The 19,917-nt window shown below is 47.5% G+C and overlaps 1 protein-coding gene across 5 annotated transcripts in view; it reads left to right on the forward strand.

The window, feature by feature from the left end:
* The window catches only part of FucTA (glycoprotein 3-alpha-L-fucosyltransferase A), a 163,989-nt gene that overhangs the window by 70,100 nt on the left and 73,972 nt on the right, over positions 1-19,917 (forward strand). Inside the window, exon 1 of one of the 5 annotated variants that reach the window (XM_071669372.1) lies at positions 2,115-2,504. The exons of 3 other annotated variants lie outside the window; for them this stretch is intronic. The gene's annotated coding sequence lies outside the window, so the exon portion shown is untranslated. Of the gene's footprint in view, positions 1-2,114; positions 2,505-19,477; positions 19,891-19,917 lie in introns of those variants that run through there. One more of the 5 variants, XM_071669373.1, reaches the window with a different exon arrangement.

Raw genomic sequence — 19,917 nt, forward strand, 5'->3', positions numbered from 1 at the left:
TATATATATATATATATATATATATATATATATCTTTTCTTTCTTTTAAACTATTCGCCATTTCCCGCGTTAGCGAGGTAGCATTAAGAACAGAGGACTGGGCCTTTGAGGGAATACCCTCACCTGGCCCCCTTCTCTGTTCCGTCTTTTGGAAAACTAAAAAAAAAACGAGAGGGGAGGATTTCCAGCCCCCCGCTCCCACCCCTTTTAGTCGCCTTCTACGACACGCAGGGAATACGTGGGAAGTATTCTTAATCCCCTATCCCCTATCACAATTTTGCGCGTGATCAAGTATATTCCTTTGAGTCCACGAGGAAAATGAAATACAGCGAAGAGAAGTTGTATATCAACTGACTGTTATTTCTCTCTTGTGTCTCCCCTGATGATGTGATTATTACACGAAAGTGCACTTGGGAACTTAAGATCTTGTTTCATTTTTCCCGTGAGCTCATAGGAATATATATATATATATATATATATATATATATATATATATATATATATATATATATATATATATATATATATATATATATTCCTATGAGCTCACGGGAAAAAAAATATATATATATATATATATTTTATCCCTGGGGATAGGGGAGAAAGAATACTTCCCACGTATTCCCTGCGTGTCGTAGAAGGCGACTAAAAGGGGAGGGAGCGGGGGGCTGGAAATCCTCCCCTCTCGTTTTTTTTTGATTTTCCAAAAGAAGGAACAGAGAACGAGGCCAGGTGAGGATATTCCCTCAGAGGCCCAGTCCTCTGTTCTTAACGCTACCTTGCTAACGCGGGAAATGGCGAATAGTATGAAAGAAAGATATATATATTTACACACACACACACACACACACACACACGAGAGAACAAAGGTCGCTCCATCATCAGCTATGACGTCATATGTTGTTGTAAAGTGGTGTGAAAAATAGACGATAAAGATTAGTTGGTTTTGAATTTGTCCAGCGGGCGGGAGTGGAAGCTGGATGTTAAACTGTCAGGTGAAAAAGGTAGGTTTATAGCTTTATGTATAAGTTGTGTCTTGTATAGAATTTTAGGGAAGTAGCAAACCGGCCACTCTGGCTGTAAATTTAAGTAAAATGGTTGAGCCTGGATTAGACGCGGCAACACCGCGTCGCTCGTTCAATTGATCGCCCTGCGAGGTTGCCGAAACCCAGCCGATGCCATGTCGGGTTTATTTCTTGTATTATTTGACGTATATTCTGTAATCACTGTCTCCGTCAGAATGTTTCATGAGTTTCCTGTGACATAGGAAGTCGGATCACTGTTTAAAAGGATGAATATTTAAGTGAGAGTAACTGTTGATGGTAAAGAAGCAATGGCACCGCGAGTAGTTTGGGCGAGTGCCGGCAGAGGGACGGAATCGCTGGGTTCCTCCTCTGTCAAGATAATTTGTAGCAATATTTCTCTCATTACACCTACTAACTAGTTGTTACGTATCCTCTGGCGTGTAATTAAACCTTCTTTTCTAAACTTGGACTGTGATTGTGAAAGTCACCGTAAATGTGCATTAGATGGGCGGTAATTTTTCAGAAATTGGTTTTCAACTGCTGGTAGGTCGGTTCATTCATTCCCTTTGAGAGCACTTAAATACCCCATTCACTGCCTCGTCAGGTGGTGCTTTGTCCCATGCCTGCCCCGTATTATTTCTGGAGTGTTATGGGGGAATCAGGATGATAGAGAAGGGATCTCCCTTCGTGTCATGTATAACGATGATAACAAGGAAGTGGCGTGTCGGTCGGTGTTCTCATCTGGAGGGGATCAGTTTGTAAGAGTCCGCGTAATAGGATCTCCGGTAACTTGGCTGATGTTCTGGTTGAGGAGGAGGAGGATCGTGGTGGCTACCGGCGGGGCCTCGCTCCTGCCTGGCTCCCGTGTGGGATCGTCATGCACGGAGTGCCCCCCCTCGAGACATGTCGTGCGGTGTCGGCCCCCGTCATCTGCACCAGCGGTAGATGGTGACGATGATGACGGCTGGTGGTCGGGAAGGGAAGGGAGGGGGGGGGGTGGGGAGAGGTATCCCTGCGGGGGTGTGTGGTAGGGGTGGGAGGGGGGCGGGGCGCCGGGAGGCAGGCCGCGTCGCTGGCCTGACAGTCGTCAGTGCGCACACAGGACCCATCGCGGTAGTACGCAGTCCCTCACCGCTAACCCCCTCCTCCCTCTGACTACCCCCTTAGTCTCCTGATGGTTGTGGCCTCGTCCTGCGTGGCTGAGATAGAGCCGTGTTAGTCCCTGCTCGCCTCTTACCGGTGCTCTAGACTCGTAGTTGTTTTGTTCCCTCCTCGCCCTTTCCCCTTACGTAGAACTAGAAGCAGAAGGAGGGAAAGGATTAGTTAATGCTGTAGTGATACTGTAAGGCGGCAGCAGCAGCAGCAGTAGCAGCAGCGGGGTGGGTGTTGTGCTTTGCCGCTGTCCTCCAACAAGTCATGGGGGCTCCTGCCAGGCCCTCGTAGTGCCCAGCCTCTCGATGGATCTCGTCTACTGACAGGGTTAGTACCTCGTGACACGCTCCTCATGCTTGATTGATGTAGCACAGTAGTAGTAGTAGTACTAGTACTCCACCCCAACCCCCTCAACCCCCAGGGCTGACCATTCAGCCTACCAACCCACCGCACTGTACTTTTTCTTTATACTTGTCCCGAATCTGTCCCCACACGCACTCTTACACACTCGTGTACTTGTCGTCCGTGGCTTTCTGAGACGCACCCCACCCACGCCTAGCCTAGCGGCGCAGGATATCCGCTCGTTCGCTGTTATTGGCACAGTCGAAGTCCCAGGGATGGCCGGGTGCCGCGTCATGGGCCGGGGGTGAGTGCCATAAGGTCCACTGTGATCAATATCTTGCTGGAGTGGCACTCCCTTGACCCTACCCGACCTGACCTCTACCAACTGGATACTGGCACTCACTCCCCGTGTCCCGCCTGGACACTGCCAACATCTGCCCCAGGAGGGCGCTGCCAACATCTCCCATGTGGACACTGCGAGCATCTCTGTCCCAGGTGGACACTGTCAACATCTCTGTCCCAGGTGGACGCTGCAAACATCTCTGTCACAGGTGGACACTGTCAACATCTCTGTCCCAGGTGGACATTGCCAACATCCCTGTCCCAGGTGGACATTGCCAACATCCCTGTCCCAGGTGGACTCTGCCAACATCCCTGTCCCAGGTGGACATTGCCAGCATCCCTGTCCCAGGTGGACATTGCCAACATCCCTGTCCCAGGTGGATATTGCCAACATCTCTGTCCTAGGTGGACGCTGCCACTCTTTGTGTCCAGGATGGATACTGCCATGTGTCCCCGTTGCCACCACCTTTGTCCTAGAATGTGGCCAGGTGGACATAGCCTCCATCTGTCCTAAGTGGACACTGCTACCACCTCTGCCTGTACCCTCAACTGGACAGCACCGCCACCTGTGACCCAGGCTGGACACTGCCACCACTTAGCGACGTAATGATGATGGATGTACATTGGAAATACAGATAACTGAATATCTGACGAGGTAAAACAGACCCACCACTCCCTCCGGCTCAACAGCCAGTAGGAAAACATTGCCAAGGAATGGCATACTGTTTGGAGATATGATACTGCCATGGAAAGTTTGTAGGAAAGTTGATATCTATAAAGGAAAAAAAAATTAGCTACCTTGTTATTTTGTTTTTCCACTCGCCCATGTACTGTTTGGAGTTATTGATAGTATTGGCATTTCATGCATCCGGTTGTAGATTGCTCCAGCGATCTACATCTGTTGTAGGAGAATTTTTTTTTTCCAACCTGGTTCGTACATTTTTCTTTTGATTTCATGATGTTTTTTCTGGTCGTTGAGTCTCTGGACAATGTGGAAAAATTTTCGTATGTTGCGTTGTAGAAAGTACATATTCTGAAAGGTAATATTAGGTCTTGGAGCCTGTGTATATTTAGAAAGATTAATTTTGGTTCTCTGGGTCTTTCTCCATGAGTCTTATTTCTGAGTGTTGGAATTAGTTCTGTTGCTCCTCTTTGAATTTGTTCGTATGTCCGTCTCTGATCAGTTATCGTGACCAGAACTGAACAACCTACTCGAACCGAGGTCTGAGGAGAGCGTAAAAAAAAGTGGGTGTTGTATCTTCGGTGTACAGGGAGCATTGCTATGAAACCTAACGTCCTGTTGGCTTTGTTATATGCAACCTGGCATTGTTTATCGTAAATCATTACAGATATTCATGCCAAGTTCTCTTTCTTCTCTTACTTGTGAAACTGGTGTACCGAGCATTTTATTATCCGTTTATATTCCTATCTTCAAGATGCATTAGTTTGCATCATTTTCCCATAATAAGCACTTACCATACCTCAACCCACCCCGTCAGATTCATAATAAGCACTTATACCTCAACCCACCCCGTCAGATTCATAATAAGCACTTACCATACCTCAACCCACCCCGTCAGATTCATAATAAGCACTTACCATACCTCAACCCACCCCGTCAGATTCATAATAAGCACTTACCATACCTCAACCCACCCCGTCAGATTCATAATAAGCACTTACCATACCTCAACCCACCCCGTCAGATTCATAATAAGCACTTACCATACCTCAACCCACCCCGTCAGATTCATAATAAGCACTTACCATACCTCAACCCACCCCGTCAGATTCATAATAAGCACTTACCATACCTCAACCCACCCCGTCAGATTCATAATAAGCACTTACCATACCTCAACCCACCCCGTCAGATTCATAATAAGCACTTACCATACCTCAACCCACCCCGTCAGTTTGCATGAATCACATTCGACACCGAGCTGTGTTCCCCGTCTTTGTCATCGGCATATTTTTTTTTCTTTTAAGTTCTCCTCTGGTGAGTTGTGTCTGCAGATGATTGATATAAATAATGTTAGGGATAGGTCCCAGGACCGATCCTTGTGGCACTCCACTTGTCACGTGAAGCCAGTCCTACGTTTCCACGCATTGTGGTCTGTCTGAGACAGTCCGTTCGCCGTCCACGCGTACATTTCCTACGCCAGGATGTTTAATTCTGTTTATATGTCGAGATAGCACAAGAGGGCAACTGAAATGCCCTTTTTTATATATCGTGTAGCGATTATCGTTGCTGACCGTGACACATAGGTTCGAATCCTGGTTGCGGCGGATGGTCCACAGTCAACCCAGCTGTTGATCCTCCCTTAGGGGTTAGTCAAAAAAATGGCTACCTGGATTAGGCTAGGATATATATATATATATATATATATATATATATATATATATATATATATATATATATATATAAACGGGTAAAGTTCTCTATTAACTTTACAGTGGACAGCATTGGGGCTGGAATGTGAAAACTACTTAAATTATCTCATCTTGCAGAACGATTATACACTGATAACAGGTAGTTGTGTTCCTTGGATGTGTTGATGATGATGATGATAATCGTAGGGAGGGAATGTTGGTAAGTGAGGGCCGTGTAGATGGTGGTGGGTAGTGCCATCACCAGTCACCTGGGGGGGGGAGGAGGAGGAGGAGAGGGTTTTCAGGTGATGACCGTCAGGGTGACGGGCCTCGAGGATCACTCCAGCAGGTGTGACGCTGAAAGTGTTTGTTGTATCCCCAGTGCGTCGTTGCCTGAGGGACGCCTGGCGTCAAGCGTCACCCTGCCAGCGCCAGCCCCCCTCCCTCACCCCACGTCCGTGCGTCAGCACCATACAGACGCTGCAGGACGGGCCAGCCATCCTGCTCCCTCCGTCGGGAGAGTGTGTTTCCTTCTACAGGTGCTCTGGTCAGTAGAGCAGGGGAGGCGACCCCCCCATGAATCGCAGGCGTCTAGGAGGGAACCCTGGAAGAGAGGGTGTTGCATGGAACACTGGTGTGGCCTGCGCTGCCCTGGGGAAAGAAATGCCTGGAAATATTACATTGGGGGGGGGGCAAGGACCTTCACGCCAAGGGAAGACTTCTGGTTAAGCCTCTTTTTTTCCCCCCCGTAACCGGAATATTAGAACTGGGGCAAAACCTGAAGTGTGTCTTATGTCAGAGTGAAGCTGGCTTCTGTCCACGGACGAACGACGACCACGGACGACACGTGCACGGCGACCACGGACGACACGTGGACAGCGACCACGGACGGACGAACAAAGCCGAGCCCCAGGTGTGCCTGGCTACCCACGCCGCTCACAAAGCAAACTCCAATTTGTGTTTACTGTTTACATAGAAATTACATCACGGCAGTTGGTGTACTGTGTCGTACCTCCGTACTGTGGTACGTCTGTACTGTGGTGTACCTCAGGACTGTGTCATATCTGTACAGTGTCATACCTCTACTGTGTCATATCTATGTCATACCTCTGCTTTGTCATGCCCTGTATAATGTCATACCTCTGTCCTGTGTCATGCCAGCGTCCCGTACCTCAAGCAGATCAGCACATGCGTACGTAAGAACCACAGTATATTGCACGCACATCATCATATCGTCGCTGTTTGCACGTATTGACGTTACGTTCTTTGGTATAATGAATCAAAACAAAAACTTAACGATTACTGAATTGACTGCTGGTGAAGGCTGTAAATTTACAGGAAATAAAAAGTACATTTTAGTATCAAATATATATATAGTGGGGGAGTTAAAAAGATATTTACACAATAATTGTTCAAGTTCACAATGGTTACGCTGGGGGAGGGGGCAACAGAGTTTGTAAAACCTTATGTGTGTGTTTGTGTGTGTATTCATTCATTTGTGATTGCTCCAGAAGCCCTTTTCCAGCACCTTCAGCAGTTCCAAGACTTGCGCTGCTTCCAGTGGTAGGGGAATATTGGACTTCTCAGGAGTGAGAAGTTCTCTCTGTCGAGAATGTTTTCTCAGTGATACAGCATCGCGAAGATGGCTTTTAATTTGCGATGCAACCTCTGGCAGCTAGTCTGGAATTATGTATATATATATATATATATATATATATATATATATATATATATATATATATATATATATATTCCTTTGAGTCGACGGGGAAAACGAAACACGATAAGTTCCCAAGTGCACTTTCGTGTCATAATCACATCATCAGGAGAAATACAAGAAAGAAATATAGGTCATATATATATATATATATATATATATATATATATATATATATATATATATATATATATATATATATATATATATATGTATATATATATATATATATATATATATATATATATATATATATATATATATATATATATATATATATATATATATATATTAACGGCCTCGCACACGTCCAATCTTTATAGTATACCGAAACCAGAGCCTACCATCGACAGCCGACAACATGGACAGCACGTCGCTAGCCATGTACCACATCGATCCAATTCATTCTGTCCACATACGCGCCTCTCACTCTTCTGTACATACTGGTCCCGGTACCCCAAAGCATCCTTCACGACGCCCTTCTTTCTGCCGTTCGGTCTCCCTTTCTTCCCCTTGCCCCCCTCTACCTCAGCCATGTAGACCTTCATAGTGTTTCTTCTCTCATCCTCCCCAGCCTGACCCAAGGCTCAAAGTGATGCACCTAAGGGTCATTCCTGGGTCACACCTCGACCCAGGGAACTATTGCCGCGACTCTGAAATGCATAGAATTGACGTGAGCTGTGGAGTTTGGTGACGTGGTGTCTGACTTCGGTGGTCGCGTCTGTCGAAGACCCTGCCCACGTCTCCGGATCGTCCCACAGGATGCCACAGTTACACCATCAGTCATAGGAAACTGTCTTTCTGTGTCACATGTCCCTCCCTCCTCACTGTGTCACATGGCTGTGGGCTTCTCTAGCTGTGTCGTACACCCCTCTCTAACCACTGTGTCACACTGCCCTGAGCATCTCTCGCTGTCACAAATTCCTCTCTGACCACTTTGTCACACTGCTCTGAGCATCTCTAGCTATGTCACACGTCCCTCTCTTAATGCTGTGAGCATCTCTAGCTGTGTCACACGCCCGTCACTCTCACACTGCTGTGAACGCCACGAGGAAAACTGTAAGACGCGCTGATGTGACGGCGGAGTTGGTGGTGCGATAAGAGTCAAGAGAGCTGGAGAAAGAACGGGGTCCTACAGCAGCTGATATCATGTGCTCCTCCCGAGGCCCATAGAGAAGTGACTCCCTCCTGACCTGTGGTGAGGGAGGTGGCCATCAGACCCTGCCACGTCACTCGTAGTGCCAGGTCTTCTGTACGGCAGTGCTTGCGAGCCAGCACCAACATGAAGACCTGGACTTGCTTGCTCCAGCTCCAGAAATCACATGGGTCTCGGTGTGGAGACTTGAGTCAGTGTAGAGGAGAAACGAAAAAAAAAAAGTTTTAGAAATTGAACGTTAATAAGACAGAGATTTTAAAATTTAGACATTCATAATATCTTAGAAAGTGACCGTTAATAAGAGAGAGATTTTGGAAACTGGTCATTGATAAAAAAAAGATTTTAAAAATTGATCTTAAGTTTTTAGAAATTGGTTGTATCTTCAACAGTCATAACTTAGTACAACCTGATGGAAAATATCAACTTTTGTCTCTGTGTTGTCAGTCCGGATATGGAACGACATTTAACCCTTTTGACCTTTGACCTACTGACCCTAGACCTGCTGACCTTAGACGTACTGACCGTATATTTTCCGACCCTAGACATTACCCTGTAAGTGAAACGTTGTCTTTATGTCTGTGACTTAATCATGTCTGTAAACCAAAGGGGGTGAGATGTGGAATGATCCAATTCCGTAATGTATAGTATGAAGGTAAACCAGTCGAGGGAAAGGTGTACCAGATGCGACCTTCTTTCTTGGTCATGACCTTGCAGAATGGCAGAAAAATGTATTGACCTTTGACCTGTTTATTACTGACGCTTGTGACCTGATCCTGCATGTATGGGTCGGCCATTTTGCCCCGCCACTTTACTTCAGTGGTCGTATCTTTGTTGCCAAACGCTCTGAAACGTTAAGGAGACGATTTATCTATCTATCTATCTATCTATCCTATATCTGTCTATCTATCTGGACGCTAGAGGTCTGGGGCGTTGCCGACAGATGTGCACACATCTGTGAAGTAACGTGGCCGAGGGGGTCGTGTCTCTGGGGTGCTTGGAACCGGGGGGGATTTGGGGGGTGAGGGTGAGGGGTACTTTGACAACCAACACAACGCATTGGAAAACCCGAATCGCCAACTCTAGTAGACATTGTGTAATGTTAGTTGATAATTTCACTGTAGATGAAGAGGAGGAAAAGTCGTATTGATTATCCCTCACACTTGGACTATCATGATAGATTGGTATGAAGGGAAGTGACTGTTAATTGTGGCTTAGAATTAATGGAATATATCTCAAAAGTCAACGTTGGGTCGACCTGGCATTTGGTACATAGTTTATCTGTCTGAAGTTAGACACGAAAATGTCTTGCATGTTTTTATTCAATTTTTTTGTGGCTGTTCGTGTTAGTTATTATGGAGATAATTTATAAGTTATTTATAACTTAACCAGGTCGGCGAGTACTGGGCTGTAATCGCTGGCAAGTGTGAGCTGGTAAGTTGCGATGAATTCTTTGATGAACTTCAGGAGTTTTGAGCTTCACTTACCTGGTTCTCCGAGACCCAGCGACGAGTATACGCCTCTGATTGGAAATCTGTTCTATAGGGTTGTTTGTGTAGGTTATCCTGGTTGTATAGACTCTAATCTCCACGTTTGTTGGAGGTAAACTGGTCCATCCTGTATTATGGTAATTATGTAACTTGATTAATCTGGTGTGTATTTAAACTTACGCCAGTAGAGACGTATTTCTTGACGTAAACGGCGGTGTGCACGTATATACATATATTTTTTTTAATTGTGGGCGAGGGAAAGAATGATGATCGGCGTCATGGAAAAAAAAATCCTCGTGGAAGTGCGCCAAAAAGAAAACGTGACGCGGGTAGGTGCGTAAACGAATTTTACTTTTCGCATCCCCCCCCCCCCCCCTCCCGTGGGAGAGCTGGTGTGTGTGTGTGTGTGTGTGTGTGTGTGTGTGTGTGTGTGGCGTAGCCAGGACGCCGCGAGTTGAATGGTGGTGGTCGGTGAGGCATCTCCGTCTGCGGACAAACATCCTCCTGGGGCGCCGGCGGGAGGATGCGAACCCATGTGACGGACAGTGTGTCATCACCTCGCCACGGATGCCGGTGTCACCCGCTACACACACACACACACACACACACACACACACACACACACACACACACACACACACACTGGGTCTTACAAGTCGGTCGGTATGCTCGGGTGTAAGACTGACCCGCTAATTACTTGCAATACCAGGTCGTTGGTGGGAGTGGAGGCTGAGGTGTGGCGTAGCTTGGGTAGACAGTGGTCAACATTACCTGGCTACCGAGGTGTACAGGTGTCGAGGCGCGACTGAGTCTTGGAAATATGACGACTTTCGTCCAGCGCCGCCTAGTCCAGAGGGCTGCTCCCACCATAGCTGGAGTCCAGAGGGTTGCTCCCACCACAGCTGGGGTCCAGAGGGCTGCTCCCACCACAGCTGGAGTCCAGAGGGCTGCTCCCACCACAGCTGGAGTCCAAAGGGCGGCTCCCACCACAGCTGGAGTCCAGAGGGCTGCTCCCACCACAGCTGGAGTCCAGAGGGCTGCTCCTGCCACAGCTGGGGTCCAGAGGGCTGCTCCCACCACAGCTGGAGTTCAGAGGGCTGCTCCCACCACAGCTGGAGTCCAAAGGGCGGCTCCCACCACAGCTGGAGTCCAGAGGGCTGCTCCCACCACAGCTGGGGTCCAGAGGGCTGCTCCCACCACAGCTGGAGAGGAAGGGGTTGGAACATCCTGTGTGGAATGACATTTAGCGAACAGTACACGTGAGGATAACGCAGTCGGACACAGAACCAAAAAAAAATAAAAGTATATCATTGTTAACAGAGAAATAAACTCTTCAGGACGTGGAGGATGAGAAGGACGCACCCCCGTATCGTGCCAGTGGGTTAGGCTGACTCTCCTGGTCGGTCGGCTGGGATGTCATGTATCTCTGTTACGATAGACCATTGTGACTGAATACGTCGTTATGTCCTGACCTCATAACGATACGGAGTTCGTAGGTAAACACAGCCTCTGGTGGACGTTTCTGGAACCTTCCACTTACGGTAGCGGGAGGAGAAAAATGACCATCTGCCGTTGTGGCTAGGCTCCGGACAGCTGGTCCGCCGGATGAATGTAAAGGGTTAACGGATGAAGAGATACAGTAAACCCTGACTGGAAATCTCATAACCGTAATGCATTTGTGAACTTAACCCCCCCCCCCATGCCTTTTATCGGTGGGGTGGGGGGGGGGGGATGAGGGTGAACTTTGGGAAAATGGCCGCTCGCCGGAGAATTTGATGGTTATATTTGGTGATGAGGGAGGTATAAATACACAGCCAGGAACGTAACAGCTGTTTAAAGGAACTCTAGAAATTATGAATTTACGTAACAGCTGTTTAAAGGAACTCTAGAAGTTATATATTTACGTAACAGCTGTGTAAAGGCACTCTAGAAATTATTTATTTACGTAACAGCTGTTTAAAGGAACTCTAGAAATTAATTTTTTTGTGTGTGGGCGATGTAAACTGGTCAGGCCTTCTAGAAGAGGAGGAACCGCTCCCTTGGTGATAGACTGTGATAGCTGGGCGTACGTGCGTGCGTACATACGTGCGTGCGTACGCCCAGCTGCGTCATGAGGGCCGGGACGGACGCGTGTCTGGCGCCCCAGACACGGCACGAGGAGCCGACTTGTATGTATAATCTTGTCCTCTCATGATGCGTCACGTGACGGAAGGGACGCCTCAGTCCAAGGCGTCCTGACCGGAAGTGGTTGAGAGCGTGGGTTGCGCCAGCAGAGGAGGTGTCCTTACTGGAGGTAATGAGGTGGATGTACGTGATGCACGGCTCCTGGTGCGTGGACCGGTACGTGGAGGGTGGCCACGGAAGGATCTGTACGTGGAGGATTGCTACGGAAGAGTCTGTACGTGGAGGGTAGGTGGGGAAGGATCTGTACGTGGAGGATAGCTACGGAAGAGTCTGTACGTGGAGGGTAGGTGGGGAAGGATCTGTACGTGGAGGATTGCTACGGAAGAGTCTGTACGTGGAGGGTAGGTGGGGAAGGATCTGTACGTGGAGGATAGCTACGGAAGAGTCTGTACGTGGAGGGTAGGTGGGGAAGGATCTGTACGTGGAGGATTGCTACGGAAGAGTCTGTACGTGGAGGGTAGGTGGGGAAGGATCTGTACGTGGAGGATTGCTACGGAAGAGTCTGTACGTGGAGGGTAGGTGGGGAAGGATCTGTACGTGGAGGATTGCTACGGAAGAGTCTGTACGTGGAGGGTAGGTGGGGAAGGATCTGTACGTGGAGGATTGCTACGGAAGAGTCTGTACGTGGAGGGTAGGTGGGGAAGGATCTGTACGTGGAGGATAGCTACGGAAGAGTCTGTACGTGGAGGGTAGGTGGGGAAGGATCTGTACGTGGAGGAGACCTACGGAAGAGTCTGTACGTGGAGGGTAGGTGGGGAAGGATCTGTACGTGGAGGATTGCTACGGAAGAGTCTGTACGTGGAGGGTAGGTGGGGAAGGATCTGTACGTGGAGGAGACCTACGGAAGAGTCTGTACGTGGAGGGTAGGTGGGGAAGGATCTGTACGTGGAGAACAGGGCTTTGAAGGAAGGGTACGTGAATCGTTGTCAACGTTGAAGTCCGTCCGTCCGTGTGTGGTTGACGGGATCATCACGGACAGTCGGCTGGATCACCAGGTTTCGTACCGCCCCGTATCCTCGTGTTGAATATGCAAATCTAAGTAACTAAAGTCTGAATTTATTCATAAGTGTAATACTATCAAGTTATTTGATCTGGGTGTTTGTAATTTCTTTTGTCTGAGCAGTTGTGGCAAATGTAATCAATGTTTGTGAGGAATTCCTTTGTTTGCAAAGTTGTGGCTAAAGTAATAAAACTTTTTAAGTAATTTTTTGGAAAGTTGTGGCTAATGTAGTCAATACTTGTAAGTAATTCCCTTCCTTGGCAAGGTATGGCTAATGTGATCAATTCTCGTACGTAATTCCATTTCTTGGCAAGTAGTGGCCAGTGCCATCAATACCTTTAACTAATTCCCTTCCTGGGCAAGTTATGGCCAATGTAATCAATACTCGCGAGTATTTATTTTCCTTGGCGAGTTGTGGCCAATGTACTCGACATTGGTCTGCCTTTGCTTGGGGTCTTGAGGCAGAGATAATGGAGCACGTTATTCCCTGAGGAAGTCAAGCTGTGTATTTGCTTAACTTATATATTTTTCGTGTGTGTGTGTGTGTGTGTGTGTGTGTGTCTTATTTACGGAAGCGATGCGTCAAGTGAGAGTGTGTGGCCGCAGTGTTGGGGAAGGCGAGGTTTCGCTCCCCGGAAAATTGATCTCAGATTTCGTGTTCAAAGTTCACTGTTAATGTTGGTTGTTGATCCGCAGTGTGTGTGTGTGTGTGTGTGTGTGTGTGTGTGTGTGTGTGTGTGTGTGTGTGTGTATGTCTGGGAGAGAGAGAGGCATGCGTGTCTGTACGGTGTTTGTGAGAGAGGCATGGGTGTCTGTCTGTGTGGTGCTAGAGAGAGAGAGAGAGAGAGAGAGAGAGAGAGAGAGAGAGAGAGAGAGAGAGAGAGAGAGAGAGAGAGAGAGAGAGAGAATATGTCAGCATATCAGACGACCATATCGAGTTGCTACAAGCAATGTAAGGATTCTTAGAATTCCCACTTGCCTCCTACCCCCCCCCCCCCCCCACACACACACACACACACGCACACACATAAAACTAGACATCCCCCATGATAATGGTATGTGTGTGTGTGTGTGTTCTTTTGGCATGGTATAGGGGGCGGGGACCCATCAGTTACGTTCACCAGGATAGACAGAGACAAGGGCCCATAACAGTCCTGTGGAAAGAGAAAAGTTTAAATTTGATTTCTAAGCCGAGCAAATCTAGAATGAGATCAGCTTTAGATTATTGGCTGGCTTGTGAGAAGCAGGTATGTCTAGAATGCCAGCGAAGGGTAGATCTGTGTGTGAGCACGACGGTACGACCCTTGAGCACGACGGGACGACCCTTGAGCACGACGGTACGGCCCTTAAGCACGACGGTACGACCCTTGGGCACGACGGTATGGCCATTGAGTACGACGGTACGACCCTTGAGCACGACAGTACGACCCTTGAGCACGGCGAGACGACCCTTGAGCACGCCAGTACAACCCTTGAGCACGCCGGTACGACCCTTGAGCACGACGGTACGACCCTTGAGCACGACGGTACGACCCTTGAGCACGACGGTACGACCCTTGAGCACGACGGGACGACCCTTGAGCACGACGAGGCGACCCTTGAGCACGACGGTACGACCCTTGAGCACGACGGGACGACCCTTGAGCACGACGGGACGACCCTTGAGCACGACGGTACGACCCTTGCGCACGACGGGACGACCCATGGTCAGTACAGTCCTTGCAGAGCAGGAGGAAGTCATGGGTCGGAGCGTCCACAGCCCAGAAGGTCAAGAAAACGTAAACAAACATAATGAACTTCAAGGATTTCCGACCTTGACGGCGACATTACCCCGTGGTAGACAGGGACTTTTAACCCGTATAACACTGTCCTGTCCTGACGTGGGCTCTGTGTATACTGCAGGCGTCCGTACGTCCGTCCCTCGGGTTAGGGGGGGGGGAGTGTGAATCAATCTGGAGAGAGAGAGAGAGAGAGAGAGAGAGAGAGAGAGAGAGAGAGAGAGAGAGAGAGAGAGAGAGAGAGAGAGAGTGAGTCAGTGTAGACGATGTCTAGCGATGGTGAAATATCTTTTATTGAAATAGCTCAAGACGCGGCGCCAAGGGCAATTTGTGATGTCCTCTCCGTCTGATCCTACGGGTAGGACAACACAACAGCCTCTTATAGTAGGTTTGTTACTTACATACACACTTAACGGTGTCTAACTTATACTTGAGGCAGTTACGTGATGGTGCGGAGGTATCGCTTGTCGCCCTGGGATGGTGTGTGTGTGTGTGTGTGTGTGTGTGTGTGTGTGTGGGGTGGGGGGGGGGGGGGGGAGCAACCTGTTCGAGAACTCTGGGAACCAGAGGATTGGCCTGGTTGCGATCGTCCGGTGAACCAGATAACTGGTTCTGTCAGTAACGTGTGTGTGTGTGTGTGTGTGTGTGTGTGTGTGTGGGATGGGATCCATATGTTATTCATATGACACCCCAGAGCGAGAGAGGGGTCTTGGCGTGGCACGCTAGAAAGGAGGTTGTTGGTATAGAAAAATTATTATTATTATTATTATTATTACTACTATTATTATTATTATTATTGTTATTATCATTATTATTATTATTATTATTATTATTATTATTATTATTATTATTATTATTATCATCATCATTATTATTATTATTCTTTTGTTGCCTCAGGACCGTCTGTGTACAGTAATGTAATATATATAACTGTGAGGTACATATTACTCAGTTCATCTAACCTCTGGAAAAAGGAGGAAATATATATATATATATATATATATATATATATATAGAGAGAGAGAGAGAGAGAGAGAGAGAGAGAGAGAGAGAGAGAGAGAGAGAGAGAGAGAGAAAATAGCGTTGCAGTCCATTTCATTTCGCTTCGTGACTATAACGTGATTCGCAGTGGTTGATGTATTGCAGTCTGTGACCGTAAGTCGACCGTAACAATTAAGTTTGCGCCTTGTTGACACATGCTTGGCCGCGTTGTTGTGACTAGGGGTGGGTCGGGGGGACTCGGGCGGTGATCGAAGCGGAGAAATTCCGTTGTGATTTCCGTGTTAGGAGGAACACGTCACCGGACACCTCGAGCCTCGCGGGTCCACGTAGGTGAGGAAGGGAAGGAGCAGATCAGAGTCGGTGTGGCAGAACGCTGTACCGAGACACACGAAGCTGTGGTGATGTTTGCGAGACACCGAGAGCAACGCGGGGGGTGGTCAGCTGAGACGTAAGGTTCTCACGGAACCTGAAATCTCCCGTCAGGCGCGCCCCAGTCAGCCATCGTTATACATAATAAACAGCTCTTACCAAAACACACACACACACACACACACACACACACACACACACACACAGTAAAAAATAGACCAAAAACTCAGCCATGAAAAAGACAAACACGCAAACATTATATATATATATATATATATATATTTTTTTTTTCTTGCTTTGTCGCTGTCTCCCGCGTTTGCGAGGTAGCGCAAGGAAACAGACGAAAGAAATGGCCCAACCCACCCCCATACACATGTATATACATACGTCCACACACGCAAATATACATACCTACACAGCTTTCCATGGTTTACCCCAGACGCTTCACATGCCCTGATTCAACCCACTGACAGCACATCAATCCCCGGTATACCACATCGATCCAATTCACTCTATTCCTTGCCCTCCTTTCACCCTCCTGCATGTTCAGGCCCCGATCACACAAAATCTTTTTCATTCCATCTTTCCACCTCCAATTTGGTCTCCCACTTCTCGTTCCCTCCACCTCCGACATATATATCCTCTTGGTCAATCTTTCCTCACTCATTCTCTCCATGTGCCCAAACCATTTCAAAACACCCTCTTCTGCTCTCTCAACCACACTCTTTTTATTTCCACACATCTCTCTTACCCTTACATTACTTACTCGATCAAACCACCTCACACCACACATTGTCCTCAAACATCTCATTTCCAGCACATCCATCCTCCTGCGCACAACTCTATCCATAGCCCACGCCTCGCAACCATACAACATTGTTGGAACCACTATTCCTTCAAACATACCCATTTTTGCTTTCCGAGATAATGTTCTCGACTTACACACCTTCTTTAAGGCTCCCAGGATTTTCGCCCCCTCCCCCACCCTATGATCCACTTCCGCTTCCATGGTTCCATCCGCTCCCAGATATCTAAAACACTTTACTTCCTCCAGTTTTTCTCCATTCAAACTTACCTCCCAATTGACTTGACCCTCAACCCTACTGTACCTAATAACCTTGCTCTTATTCACATTTACTCTTAACTTTCTTCTTTCACACACTTTACCAAACTCAGTCACAAGCTTCTGCAGTTTCTCACATGAATCAGCCACCAGCGCTGTATCATCAGTGAACAACAACTGACTCACTTCCCAAGCTCTCTCATCCCCAACAGACTTCATACTATATATTTTATATATATATATATTTTTTTTCATACTATTCGCTATTTCCCGCGATAGCGAGGTAGCGTTAAGAACAGAGGACTGGGCCTTTGAGGGAATATCCTCACCTGGCCCTCTTCTCTGTTCCTTCTTTTGGAAAAATTAAAAAAAAAAAAAAAAACGAGAGGGGAGGATTTCCAGCCCCCCGCTCCCTTCCCTTTTAGTCGCCTTCTACGACACGCAGGGAATACGTGGGAAGTATTCTTTCTCCCCTATCCCCAGGGAAATATATATATATATATATATATATATATATATATATATATATATATATATATATATATATATATATATCCCTGGGGATAGGGGAGAAAGAATACTTCCCACGTATTCCCTGCGTGTCGTAGAAGGCGACTAAAAGGGGAGGGAGCGGGGGGCTGGAAATCTTCCCCTCTCGTTTTTTTTTTATTTTCCAAAACAAGGAACAGAGAAGGGGGCCAGGTGAGGATATTCCCTCCAAGGCCCAGTCCTCTGTTCTTAACGCTACCTCGCTAACGCGGGAAATGGCGAATAGTTTGAAAGAAAAGAAAGATATATATATATATATATATATATATATATATATATATATATATATGGGTCATCATCAAGGAAGAGGCGGCAGTGGTCGAGGCTCTCGCGTTCAGCGGAGCAGAAATAGTACGCCATATCGGCCTGCCTGGCTTCCGTCTTGCACACCCGCCCCGTCCCGATACGGTGTCCCAACCCCGCCGTCTGGGAACGTTACGGTCCCGGAACACCCCGGGTTCTGAACCCCACAGTCCCATATTTAAGTTGTGTGGTAATGAACCGCCGAGAGGACTGAGGTATTTGTTCAGCATCCAAAGTTCTCTAAACTTTTTAATGAAGAAAAAAACTGCCGTTAATGAGAGTAGTTTGCACTTGATTTAAACAGGTAAGTTTAGCTTGGTTCCTCTCCAGGTAGGTTCGCAGGTCAGAGTGTACAGGGACTGAATGAAGACAACCGAAAACAAACATTGATTTGGTGTTAAGACAAAATACATTCCTGCAGCGTGACGCCTATCATCATACAGACAGAATAAAAGTATTTACTGATGATTCCCAGAGTTCATTCCGGGCCCATACACCACCATTCTCCTCCCGTGGTTCAGTAAGTCCAGGGCCTGGTTATAAGACCCATACAGAGCCTAAATGTGTAGCATTCTGCTGGTTTTCTGGAGATGTTGCTATCACCGGTAATGATACAGCTGATACTAAAGCTAAAACAGCTATGTCTTGCAATTCGTATACGAGAATAGCGTTAGGTCATTATGTTACGTGTTGATAGCGAGCTGGATGAGACTTGGAAGGCCAGAATGGTAAGGAGACAACGGAGATAAGAGAATGGTGTTGGTGTACGTGCCTTCCTCCTGCCACAGGAACACTATTTTGAGACTTGTTTACCGACTGTAGATTGGTCTTGTTACGCTGGGCGCCGTAGTCATGCCCTGGAGACACGACCTCCCCCGGTATGTAACGGGGGCACTGCAATATTACCGTGAAACATGTACTCAAATTACCGCCAAACATGTACTCAAAGAACACCGCAAATTGTCCTAGTCAAACATGAATTAATTATGAGAGAAATGAAAGCATTAGAAAATTTTTTGACTAGCATTACTTTAACAAAAATATTGATTGATTTTTTTAAAAGAAGCCAAAATCTATAACTATGGCCATCACTTGTGATATTTGAGATAATTTTTTTTTCGTGTTAAAAACAGTTGAATAACACTTTCAGGATCAGACTCTGCCAATTCCACGAAATAGATTAAGAAGAAGTCGACTCCCGGCTCAGGCTCCAGGAATCGATGCTGTATTTTAAATCCTAATGTTTATTGCGAGTCGTTGAGAAGCTTCGTAACTGCTTGTTTGATATCGTTACCGAACAGGCGATTGGTGATCGTTTACCTCGTTATCGTGTAGTTAGAGAGAGAGAGAGAGAGAGAGAGAGAGAGAGAGAGAGAGAGAGAGAGAGAGAGAGAGAGAGAGAGAGAGAGAGAGGGAGGGGAGGAGGGGGAGGGGGGAGAAAATCCTCTTATGCCCCAGTCTCTCTCTCGCCCCACCCTACCCTCCCCCAATGATAAGAGGGGAATGTGATATATCTACGCCCTCCCCTCCCCTCCCCTCCTCCATGCTTGTTCTGTAGCTATCTGGTCTGATAAGCAGATAACGCCTGCATTCTTATCTCGTCCCTCGTTGGTTATGTGTGTGTTTGTGTGTGTGTGGCATGAGTTGTCTGGACCCCAGCAGTAAGCAATACACTGGCCTCTCCCCAGTGCTGGGTCCTCTCCTTGTGTCCGCGATATTCGTACTGATAAAGGAAAGATATGGTCGAGCGGTGAGACGCGATGCTATCAGGGTTTAGTTCGTGAGTATCTCGTAAGACCCAGGTGCCTGCTGTGGCTCCGTCAGTATCAGAGGAGGAGGATATCCAGGCACCTGCTGTGGCCTCGTCAGTAGTGAAGTAGGAGCACAGCAGGTGGCTCCCACAGGTGGAGGACCCCGCGGCAGGTGTCTCTGGCCGCGGTCTCAGGTGTCAGATACGAAGCTCCTGCTGAAGACCTCCCCCGCCCCCCTCCCGGAGGACAGGAGGGCCTCGGCCTCTGCAGGAGGGACGGATATTGATTTATACCCAGGTACGTCGGTCAGGTGTGCTGGGGGGA

This window comes from Panulirus ornatus, chromosome 14, assembly GCF_036320965.1.
Source record: "Panulirus ornatus isolate Po-2019 chromosome 14, ASM3632096v1, whole genome shotgun sequence".
Taxonomy (NCBI): Eukaryota; Metazoa; Arthropoda; class Malacostraca; order Decapoda; family Palinuridae; genus Panulirus; species Panulirus ornatus.